General features: G+C 42.4%; 2 pseudogenes; both read right to left on the bottom strand.

The window, feature by feature from the left end:
* Positions 1–549: 549 nt before the first annotated feature.
* Positions 550–1,465, bottom strand: LOC125091489 (pleckstrin homology domain-containing family A member 1-like; annotated as a pseudogene).
* A 3,338-nt stretch (positions 1,466–4,803) lies between these two features.
* On the bottom strand, positions 4,804–7,101 carry LOC125091490 (polypeptide N-acetylgalactosaminyltransferase 12-like; annotated as a pseudogene).
* Between the last annotated feature and the right edge of the window lie 5,687 nt (positions 7,102–12,788).

Here is a 12,788-nt window from a genome sequence, read left to right on the forward strand (position 1 = left end):
CTAAATCAAATCTAAGTATGTCCTTAAAATATGGCCATTTCAAATGCACTGCCATACAGTCCCTAGTATATTGTGTTTATTTATGACACAAGTAACTTTGAAAACAAAGTGATACAAATTAACAAAATAGATTTCTAAGAGGGAGCTAAATTTCACCTGATATTTAAAATTCCATGCAAACTATAGTAATGTAGAGTTTATCCAATGCATATGCATGTATGAGTTTGTATGTACTCTTAGAACAAAGGCGATTTCAAGTGGTGAGGCATAAAAAATTTCAAAATACCTAAAACATAGAAATTGAAACTCTAGAGCCAATTCAGTAAATTAATCTTTAGAAGACAGCTTAATGTGATTTTTTCGATTAGTGAAGTTCCTTTTTATCATAATTTATCATTTAAAAAATACACATTTACAACCTGATGACTGTAGAGAAAATTTGCATTACTTTTGACAAAGTCAGTTACCATAACTGTAAAAAGCAGTTTGGTTAACTCAACATTCTATGACCAGTTGTAAGTACTAAGTCCTGGGACTTGCTTTTTTTTTTTAGTAAGTCCCAGAGATTGCTTTAATCCAAGTATGCATCTCTTCAGGGCTATCAGCGTGCACACAGAAAGTTCAAAACAATGTTACACTTTTGAAGAGTTTGCCCCTCATCATTACATTGCTCTGTCTACATTCCTGTACTTCATGATCTTTTTTAAGTGGTATTATCAGAGAGTTTCCTTTTCCAGTTTAGCTTTGAAGTGGCCTATTGTGTTTTCATCCAATTGAAAAAAAAATCTTCTCTTCCAATTGCTTCATCACCATTCCTTGCTTAACACAATATCCAGCATTGATAATTGCACTATCTGAAGGAGATTTAGGAGTAAAGAAGACGGCTTCATGACCACATCAAATTTTTTGCCAATACTTTCACCATATTTATTTACTTCTTATGGAGTTAGAGTAATGATGGGTATACCACCAACGCCAGTTTTCCAAGACGTTTGCTTCTTCCTACATTCCCCTTGTTGACTTAGTTTATCAGAATGATGCTGTGAATCTGACTGCTTTGTTACTGTAATTTTTATAGCTTAGTTCAACAGATTTACTCATTCCACTAGATTCTGCTTTTAAGGAAATACTTCCTCATCCCTGTATTCATGATAAGACAGAATTCAGCCTTTGGTCTTAGCTTACTTCCATCACTACCTTTGAAATGTGGATAAAATTAATGGCTCCAATGTATAATGATCCAGAAGGTAGGTTCTATGGATTACCCATGTACCATACAAAACAATCTTCTCTGGACAGAGGAAGATGGTGGTGGAGTAGGTCACTTCATCCCATGAACACAGCTAGATAACTATCAAATCATCCTAAATACCCCAGAAATCAACCTGAAAACTGACAGAAAAAATTCCACACCTACAGATAGAGAAGGTCTACATCGAAGAAGGTAGAAAGTGTGGAGAACCATTTTAGGGGAGAAATGTATTGTGGGTGCAACAGAGGGGAGGAAGCCCTAGTTGTGGAGAGGGCAAGAGAAAGAGAGTGTTCACACAAAGAGAATATTTCCCAAAGTCATTGTCTTGGAAAATAAGAAGGGCTGAAATTTATGAGTTCTTACAATAAGCAGAACTTAAAGTCTGGAGTTTCATCATTCTTAAAAGATTTTATTTATTAATTTGCCAGAGAGAGAGAGCACACAAGCAGGGGGGAGCAGCAGGCAAAGGGAGAAGCAGACTCTCTGCAGAGCAGTGAGCCTGATGCAGAGCTTGATGCAGAGCTTGATCCCAGCACCCCAGGATCATGACCTGAGCCAAAGGCAGCTGTTTAACTGAGACACTCAGGTGCCCTTAAAGCCTAGAGGTCAGAAAGCTTGGCTGGGATAGAGCCTGAGGGCACCGTGCTGCTCCTGGAGAGAAGGGAGGCAAACAACACAGGGCTAGACATCATGGAAACAGTAACCAAAGAATGCCTGGGGCACACATGGGGAGATTATTTACTTCTCTCATAGTGTGTCCCTGAGAGGTAGCATTTATGGAGACAAGTCTCCAGGAAGAAAGGAGCTTTCTGGCACCATTTTCCTACCCTGTCCCTCAGCATAAACACAGAGCGACCTGTGGGAATCAGTGTAGCACCAACATTGGATGCCCAACTTGCTTACACCAAGCCCCACCACCCTACACTCTGGCAGTACTACCCTTCTTAGTCACACATGCCTCAGTTCCTCCTCCAGAAGACCGGCACAAACCACTGTCCACACCACATCCTCAAACAGAGAGTTCTACAGGGCCTCAGTTCTGGTGGGCAGAGTGTCAGGTCTCATTTCAAAAACAGTGCAAAGCACATGGAATTAAAAAATCACCACAACTGGCCAAGGACCACACACTGCCTGCAGCAGGAGCGGAGAACCTCTGCAGATGACTGGCCTGAAGGAGAGACAGAACACAATGGCAGAGTGTACATAGCACAAACCAAAGACATTCCCTGAAGTGGCAAGCCCTGGGAAAGACATAACTCTTCCTTAAGGGCATTAATTTCAGGAATTAGAAACATGATTGCCTTTTCTAACACAGAGAAGAGGACAGAGACCTAGACAAAATGAGAAGATGGAGGAATTTATCCCATATGAAAGAGCAAGATAAGACCATGTTTAGAAACCTAAGTGAAACACATACAAATAACATGTCTGATGGAGAGTTTAAAGCAACAATCATAAGGATACTCACTGGGCTTGAGAAAAGAATAGAAGACATGAGGCAGACCCTTACTACAGAGATAAAATGTTAAAAAAGAATTAATCAGAGATGAAGAGTGCAGTGAATGAGATTGGAAACAGGCTTGATGCAAGAACAGCAGGCTGGAAGAAGCAGAGGAACAAACAAGTGACATAGAAGACAGAATAATGAAGCTAAACAAAAGGGAGAAAGAGGAATTATGCAATGTGAGAATAGACATAAGGAATTCAGTGACTCCGTCAAAGTTAATAACATTTGTATTATAGAAGTCCCAGAAGAAGAAGAGAGAAAAGGGGGGCAGAAAACATATTTAAGGAAATAATAGCTGAAAACTTCCCTAATCTGGGGAAGGAAATAGACATCCAGGTACAGCATGCATAGAGAACCCCCATCAAAATCAACAAAAGCAGGCCAACACCAACACATATAGTAATTAAATTTGCAAAATATAGTGATAAAGAAAAAAAATCTTAAATGTAGCAGGACAGAAGTAGTCCTTAACTTACAAGGGAAGACCCATAAAGTTAGCTTCAGATATCTCCACAGAAACTTGGCAAGCCAGAAGAAACTGGCATGATATATTCAAAGTGCTGAATGGGAAAAATCTGCATGCAAGAACACTCTATCCAGCAGGGCTATCATTCAGAATAGAAGGAGAAATAAAGAGTTTCCCAGACAAACAAAAACAAAGGGAGTTCATGACCACCAAGCCAGCCCTGCAAGAAATATTAAAGGGGGCTCTTTGAGTGGGAAAGACAGACCAAAAGTGACAAAGACAAGAAAGGATCAGAGAAATCTTGGGAAACAATGACAAAACAATAATAAAAGGGCACTAAATACATATCTATCAATAATAACTTTGAAAGCAAATGGACGAAATGCTCCAATCAAAAGATATAGGGTATCAGAATGATTAAAAAAAAAAAAAAGACCCACTTGTATGCTCCCTATAAGAGACTCCTTTCAGACCTTTAGGCAAGTTGCAGGTTTGTCTTTAGACAAATGCAGACTGAAAGTGAGGGGATGGCCAAGGCACATGGGTGGCTCAGTCAGGTATGTGTCTACCTTTGGCTCAGGTCTTGACCTCACATCCTGGCCTTTGTTGGTGGGAAGTCTGCTCCTCCCTCCTAATCTCCCTCGTTCTCTCTGTTTCAAATAAATTAAATAAAATCATTTTTTTTAAAAAGTGGGGGCATAGAGAACCATCTATCACATTAACGGACAACAAAAGAAAGCTGGAGTAGCCATACTTACATCAGACAAACTAGATTTTCAACCAAAGATGCTAACAAGAGATGAAGAAGGTTACTTTATCAAAATAAAGGAGACAAAACAACAAGGAGACCTAACAACTGTAAATGTTCATGCACCCAACATGGGAGCACCCAAATATATAAAACAATTAATGACAAACACAAAAGAAATAATTGATAAGTTACAACCACAGTGGAGGACTTTAAAAAAACACCACGTAGACAGCATTGAAACACAGCATCAACAAGGAAACAATGGCTTTGGATGACACTGGACCAGACTGACTTTTTTTGTCTTGATAGAAAAGTACTGGAACACCTGGGTGGCTCAGTCAGTTAAGTGTCTGCCTTTGGTTAAGGTCATGATACCGGGATCCTGGGTTTGAGTCCTGTGTCAGGCTCCCTGCTCAGTGGGGAGTCTGCTTCTCTCTCTCTCTCTCTTCCCCTCTGCCCTCTGTTCCTGCTCTTTTATGCCTTGCTCTCGCTCTCCCTCTCAAGTACATGAATGAAATCTTAAAAAAAAAAAAAAAAATAGAAAAAGAAAAATACCAAAAGGTTTTAATTCTCTGAATACCAAGAGTTAATATTTTATGACTACCCTTTGAAAATAGGGTACTTGGGAGCAATTTTGAAGTTTTCAAAATCAGTATAAAGCTTATTAAATCCAACATGACTTTCACAGACTGCAAAACGACTTCCTTATAAAAGAGGAGCAGCCAGGCTTCGGGTGGGTGTGTCGCTGTGCTCAGCTAAGTTTCTGTCGGGCACAGAGTCCGGGGGCCTTCCCGCTCCTTCCATGGGGGCCTTGGTTCAGTGACACTTTATTTCATGTGTCCCTTGAAAAGCCCTTTCTGATGTTCCCTATCCATGCAGTCCCGTAAGGGTGATGCCTTCCTCTCAGCCTGAACGCATTTACTGGAGTGTACGTGAAATAAAGAGCCATCCCCCGCAAGATGAACTTCTGATTCTCTGTGGCAGTTTCCTGGCAGACATGCAGGTTGAGAACACCCGTTCCTGCGTCCACAGCTACACGGGCTGTGGCTGGTGGGTGCAATAGCGTATTTCGTTCTGGGACATGTACTTGGAAAACTGCTGCTGACGCATTCCATGACAGGTACAAAAGGACCCGGTGTCCCACGATTTGGTTTTCACTGGGAGGGTAAGAGTCAAAGCAGTAACTTTTCAGTTGTTTGTTCCAGAACATCCCAAAGAAGGTAGGCTTGTGGTCAGACCCGTGCGATTCTGGGTACATGTTCTCCAAGAACACCTGAAACCCTTCCACCGGAGTTTTGCATGGAGCTGCCTCCTCTCTGTTACATCCCCAAAGGGCTCCACAGGGGCGGGGGGCTGTGATGGTCGTAGAGCTCTTTAAAGTCATCCATCCACGTGTCAGCTGTTCGGATGCTGCTGGCCCACAGCCTTGTTACAGCAGGAGTAGGGTTGAGTATACTTTAAAAAAAAAAAAAAAAAAAAAACTGACTATCCGGCCAGCCTCGAGATAACTGCAACTCCGGCAACAGAGTAGCAATGTGCTTTTTGAAAGTAAAGCTTACATTTTGAAACAGTTTGAGGCTTACAGAATTAGCACGAAGAGAGTAGAGTAAGACAGTTCTCCTATACCCCCACAATCACATTTCCTCTATTATTATCATTTTATGGTAATGTGGCACATTGTAACACAGTGATATTGAGATGTTATCATTAACCGAAGACTATACTTTATTCAGACTCTCTCAGCTTTCCTCTAATGTTGTTTTTGTGTTCCCAGATCCCATGCAGGGTACGACCTCATCTTTAGTACTCTTAGTATCTTCCTAGGCTTCCCGTGGCTGTGACAGTTCTGTCGATTTCTGTGAGTTTTATGCCCCTGACAGTTTGAAATTTGTATCAACACTCCGAAGTTCTTTAGCTTACTGTTAGCACGGTGTGTGTTTCTCCATCCCTTTACTTAAGCCTATCGGAGTCACTGTACTGAAAGTAGGGGCTCGCAGACGTTATATATACTGCTGCAGTTGTGAAATTCGCTGTGACTTTTGGTTGCTATTTAGAGACCATTCCCATTTAAAGTGGATTCTGAAATACTTGCACTGATATCAACCATGCCTGTAGCTATTTTCTACTCATTACAAGAGGCTTACTTTCCTGCTTTCTCTGGTTTTAATTGAGCATTTTACATAAAGGCAGTTTTTCCGTTCACTTCTTAGTGTATCAATTATAGGTGCTTACAAACATTTTAGATCTTTCCTTAGAGGTTGCATTTCACTTCAAACTAATGGAAGGGCACCTTCAAATGACACTCTTGACAAACCGAGCAGGTAACTTTCACTATTTCTGCCCATTTTCCCACGACTGCCATTCTTTTCACTTACTCCTCTGCTATACTCACCGGCTACGTTATGACTCTCATTATTGAAACATTTATTTGGCATGTATCAAGAATAAGATAAATTTTACTATTTAAACAAGTTACTTTTTGGGTGCCTGGGTGGCTCACTTGGTGAAGCATCTGCCTTTGGCTCAGGTCATGATCCCGGAGTCCTGGGGTCCAGTCCCACATTGCATCGCATCTCTTTGCATCTGACTCCCTGCTCAGTGGGGAGTCTGCTTCTCCCTCTCCTCACTGTTCCTGCTCTCTCGCGCAAACTCTGTCTCTCTCTCTCTCTTCTCTCTCAAATAAATAAATGTTAAAAAAACGTAAGTAAACAGGTTACTTTTTGATCTATTAAGAAAAATTAACTTTGTTTGCCTTCCTGTGTTTCTTCCGTGAGGCACTCCCTTTCTTATGTAAATCCAAATTTCTGACCTTCAAATGACAAGAAGAGAAATGCTCTTCTTCCTGAATAAAATCTCTCCATTTTTTGCAGGATAGGTCTAATGGTGACAGTTCCCTTCATTTTTCTTTGTCTGAGAGAAGAAGTCTTTATTTACTCTTCTTTACCAAATAGTTTTAACCAGATATATAAGGATGCTAGGTTGGTGAATTATTTTTTCTTTTGGCACACGAAAAATGTCCCCTAATTCTCTTTTGCTTGCATGGCCACTCACACGACTTCACTGCAATTTTCCTCTTGGTCCTCTATGGGTTTCATTCTTGGTGTTCTTGGTATGCGCGTGTGCATGTGCGTGCGCGTGTGTGCGTGCGTGTCTTGGTCTGACTTTCTTCCAGATTTCTTAGTTATCTTTTCTTTTATTCACATTTATAGGCCACGAGGTAGCTTGCTGTCCTGTGAGCTTTCTGGGTATCTGATTCAGTGCCCATCAGTAATTTGGAAATTTCACAGTCATCATTTTTCAAATATCTTTTCTGCTCCTTTCCCCCTTACTTCCACTTCTGGCATTCCAATTATGTCTATGTCATGTATTTTGAAATGGTTCCACAGTTTTTGGAGGTTCTACTCTGCATTTTTTCATTTTTTTTTTTTTTCCTATTTGCAGATCACGTTGGGAAGTCCTTGTTGGCCATTCTTCAAGGTCACTGATTCTTTACTTGGGCAGGTCACAACTCCTGAGGACCCCATCAAAGACATTTTTCACAGCTATTGCCGTAGTATGAATTCTGGCATTCGCTTTTTATTCTCTTTCATGGTTTCCACCTACCTACCTCCATTACCTATCTATTATTGCATGTTGTCTACTTATCCCATTGGAAATCTGAACATATTTATCATAGTTGTTTATCTTCCCTGTCTGATCACTCTAGCTGCTGTGTCATATCTGAATTGGATCTATATTGCTTCGACTGTTTGTTCTTTCTGGAACTCAGATGATTCAAATGTTAGCCCATTGGCTTTCATCCCACAGCTCCCAAACTCTGTCCATGTTTGTTTGCTTGTTGTACCGTTTTCCTTAAGAACATTTTCATTCCTGAACAACAGCATAGTCTGATCTGGCCTCAAGTTCACTGATTTCATCTTCTGTCATCTACAGTCTACAATGGATCCCAGCCAGCAGTTTTTTATTTTCTTTATGATATTTTTAAATATTTAATTTCCATTTGGCATGTTTCATATTACTTCTGTAACTTGGCAGAGCTTTGCTATCTTTTTTTAATTTCATAGTAATCCATAATTACTCCTTCAAGGAATTTTATATTGGCTACTTTAAAATCTTTGCAAGCGAGTCCTAACATCTGATTCATCTCTGTTGTTGTTGGGATTTGCCTTTTCTCGTTTAAGTTTTGACTTCCCTGGCTCTACGTCTGAAGAACAATTTTTTATCCTGACCTGCACAGTTTGGATAGTCTATGAAAAGACTCTTGATCCTTTCATAGTAAGTTGCCCTGTTTTAAGGTTCGGCCTGCCTGTTCTGGCCTACTTTGGGGGGACGCAGTTCCATTGTCACTTCATTTCATGAGCTTTTGCAAAGCATTCCTGAGCCACGTTGTTCTGAGTCCACCTGATTTTCTGATGGGTGACTGCCAGACATGCTTGTGGTAGCAGAAAATGCTTCCATGGGCCGTGGGATGTCATTAGGTGGGGGTGTGGGATTCAGGGCCTAAAGGATGCAGAGCATTCTCGCCTGGTCTGTGTTTCAGGCACCCAGTACCACTGGCCTTCCTACTCTATATCTGCCAGTACACCCAGGGGAGGGGGTCATCTACCATGACACCTGCTCCTGCTGGTGGGAGGGCTAGGAGCTGCAGGCCTGGGTATTTCTCCACCACTGGGTGGAGTGTGGAGGCACCCCAAAACTAGATCGCCTTCTGGTACGAATGCTAGGCCCGGTTGCTTTCTGCCAGTGAGTGGAGGGACTGCAGGCGCCTGGCCAGGATGTTTTGCTGGGCAGCATGACGTGAGCAACCATATCCGGCTGGAGCCTTTCTGTTGGCTGGAGTAGAGAGAGACACTGGCCTTGGATCCCCTTCTGCCATCGAAGGGACACCTAGGAGATATGAAGCCTACTGGAGTCACCTGTGCAGGTGGTGAGGCAAAACTGTGGTAGTCTTGAGAAGTGCACAGGTGGGTCAGGCCTCTGAGAATCAGCTATAGTTGCTGCTTTGGGAAGGTGGATCCTGCTGTTTCCTTCATTTGGAGGGGCAGAGTGGATGCACCTGCCCCGCAGGCCAGGCCTAGTTCTTGCAAATGCTGCGGTTAGTTCCCTTGGTACTTTTCTTGTGTGTCCATCTCTCCTTTATGTCACAGTTGAGCTTCCATTTTTCCTGATGTTCACCCATTGAAAGCAGACCCTGTTTTTTTTTTTTTTCTTTGTTGGTTTTGATTTTTGTTTTTGGTTTGGGATTTTTTGTTTGTTTGTTTTGTTTTGTTTTGCTGTGTCTGTGTACTTTATTTCTTTCTCCTTTCTTCCTGTGTTTTTCTAGGAGTGTTGGCGTTTCTTTGATGCCCATCGCTGAAACTCGATTTAATTCTAGATAGTGGTAGGGGCACAGGGGTGGCTCACATGGTTAAGCATCTGTTTTGGCCTCGGGTCATGATCTCTGGGTCCTGGGATGGAGCCCTGCCTTGGGCTCCCAGCTCAGCGGGGGTGTCTGCTTCTCCCTCTCCTTCTACCTCTCCCCTTGTGCATGTTCTCTCTCCCTCTCTCTCTCTCTCTCTCTCTCTCTCTGTATCTCTCTGTCTCAAATGAATAAACACGATCTTTTTTAAAAAGAAGACAAAGGTCAGGGAATTCACCATAGCATAGATATTCAAATCCTTAGGTCCTTAGGTAGAACACGTTTTCCTTTCCACCCGTTACACTCTTTTCGTGATAATTTGTTGAGATATTTCCAAGGAAATCATTTGAATTTAGAGAGCAGAAGCAGAAAGAAGTGAGTCTCCGCTATCATCCCCACACACCAACATTCTTGTCGGTATTTTTCTAAGTACAGCTCTATGCAATGTTCCTAATCTGTCCTTTGGACATTCTTTACTAATGTCTAGCTATGATCAAAGATCCTGGTAGAATACCCTCCTCCCTCTTTCCATGCCTCTATGTTTGCCTTAAAAAATGTTAGCTTTATTTACAGCTCTTTCACTTGATTTGTTAGTCTTATGGACATTTGGCTCTCAATAGCAGTCTGTTTGCCTCGGGTTTTCTATCGTTATTGACTGAGTTCGTACGATACCAAATTCATTAAAGCAGAGTCCTTAGGATAAATGTCCCTGATTAGCACGTGCTTCCAATTTTTTGCCTATTGCTTTTATACTTGAATGACAGATTTGATTGCAGAAAAAAAAATTGTCAGGTCACACATTTTTCCTTGATGATTTTGTAGCTGTTGCTTTGTCAAAATGTGTGTTTCAAACCTCAGCATTCTACTAATACCTGGTAGGACAAGCTCCTGAAATTAATATTCTTTTGGAACATATTTCAGAGCAGGATTTGTGTATTTATTTTAGACTAAAAAAAAAAAAAGCAGACGTAAAATTCATGTAGGGGTCATTTCTACTTCCACCTATGGTCGTGATGAAAGAGCATGTTTCAGTCCTATTATCTCACAGAGAAAAACAAAAGTCTGGATAAAGGGGGAAGATAGCCAACATTGCTTGAAGGCATCAGAGAACTTCTTCTCTGCCCAGCACATCCAGGTAGAGGAAATCTGGAGAACAGAGAAGCTCTGCAGGGGAATGCAGCAATCCTGTGCTACTTTTCTCCCCTCAGGGTGCTGAAGGCCACAGTGCCCTGAGTGACAGGGCATCATTCTATAGACAAAGCACCCACCAAGTGAGAGAAGACAGCAGCTCCTCAGAAAACTCATGGGGCTAGGGAACAAAACTCAGAGTCCGACTTACAAAGCAGTCAGTATTTGAGAAGTCGAGGCCTTAGGAAGAAGAAAGGCGGGCAGACCTGAGACCTGCACTGGGTGGTTTTCTCCCTGGAGGCATTCCTCCATACCTAAGCTGCATGGGACCTGAGACTAGGAAGCTGAGCAGACAGCTGTTCAAAGTCTCAACAGATTTCTCAGCAGTCCCAGGGTGTAGGGAAGTAAAAAGAGGCGTGCCTGCAGAACTCACCGGAAAGAGGGCCCCCAGAAAACACCCCAGACTGTCAGTGGGGACCCCTGAAGGGCTACCTACCATCCGGGAGGGGGGGAAACCTGAGGTGGTACAAGCCTTATAAAGCCCGGAGCACCCTTGAGTCAGCTCAGCCCCTGGCTGGATTGATGTCATGGCCCCTACCCTGGAGGCCTGCCAGGGAGAAGGTAAAACTTCTACGGAGGGAGACGCATCCTCCAGGAGCACTCAGCTTTTCCGTAAACAATGCCTGGCACTTAATTAAACCACCAGACTCATCAAAACCCAGATGAAGAGAAAGAGGAAGAGATAAACATCCCCCAGAATACCCCAATAGCATACTTATCAGACACGGACCATGAAATAATTATGATTAATATGCTCAAGAATATGGATGACAAACTTGAGGTTTCATCAGGACACTAGAATTTCTAAATCAAATGGATACACTGAAAAATGGAAAACTAAAAACTACAATCACTGACATCATGCATTCCACATTTGAGGGTAAGAGCATACCAGAACCGGCAGAAGGGAGGGGGAAGACAGGGAAAACTTCAGGGAAAGGGCAAGCAGAAGGCTGACAGGCACACAGGTTTGTCCAGGGGATCGCAGAGACACAACTTGTGCGTAGAAGGAGCAGGGCAGACGATGATTTCAGCAGCAGCTAATACCTATGCAGCCCTTGCTGGGTACCGGACACTCTGCCTGGGCTCTGCCATCATTATCCAGAGACAGACTTAGGTACCCCTTCTGGAAGGCTGCCTCTGGCCCTCGGGAGACACTTCTGCCTCCTGACCAAAAGCCCTAAAATGTTTTTATTGTGGCAAAAACATATATAGGGTGTGAAACAGTCACTGTAATCGTTTGAAGTGTACAATTCAGGGGCATTAATTAGGTTCACAATCTTGTGCAACTATGACCACTCTTGCCAAACCGTTTACTACTGCGAACAGAAACGCTGTGCACGTTGAACAATGACTCCCCCTCTACTCTTCCCACCTAGTCCCTGGTATCCTCTACTCTACTTTCAGTCTCTATGATTTTGCCTCCTTTTTAGACATTGAACCATCCGTCAAATCCTAAGGGACATGTCCTTTTGTGTCTGGGTTGTTTTGCTTAGCATGATGTTTGCAAGCTTAACCGTCTTGTAGCATGTAGCCTGAAGACACTGGTCAAGTTAGAAATACAAGGTTTCCATTTTCTTTTCAGTTGGCAAGAAAAATTTGGAACCAACCTTTGGGATCCCACTGTAGGCATGTGCACAATTCACTGCGTGCCTTGTCGGCCAGACCTCGGATATTTTAGGCGTGAGTTTAGGCCATGATCAAGTAAGGTTTCCCCTTCCCCAACAAGTCTCCCAGTAGTAGATGTGTGGTTTCAGTAAATGAGTGAGTGGGGTGTTCGCCATTCTGTGAGACAGAAGAGAATTGAAAGGCTTTTTCATCACGGACCCTTTATTTTCTATTCAAGATTAAATTAAGTGAGATAAGAAATTACCTACACCGGATTCTCAGACCCCTGATGGTGAAGTTTCTGTTCTTAGTAGGTGAATTACTTCAAGATCAGAGCAGAGAAATTATACTCTCTCTTCTAACTCTCATCAAAGAAACCCGGCCATCTCCTGTGGAAAGAAAAGCAAGTGAACAAACAAACAAACAGAAACCATTTTTGCCCCCAGGGTCAGTGTTGGTGGACACAACCTTTTCACCGTTTCTCTCAGATTAGGGGACTCTTTTCTGATATACATCCAATATAATCGACAGAGACAGCACTCAGCCACCACAGCACTTCTCCTTTCTCATTTGGGTATCTGAAGGGTTTGCTTCATCTATTGCAAGACAGATTTTATA

The sequence above is a fragment of the Lutra lutra genome, chromosome X (assembly GCF_902655055.1).
Source record: "Lutra lutra chromosome X, mLutLut1.2, whole genome shotgun sequence".
Lineage (NCBI taxonomy): Eukaryota > Metazoa > Chordata > Mammalia > Carnivora > Mustelidae > Lutra > Lutra lutra.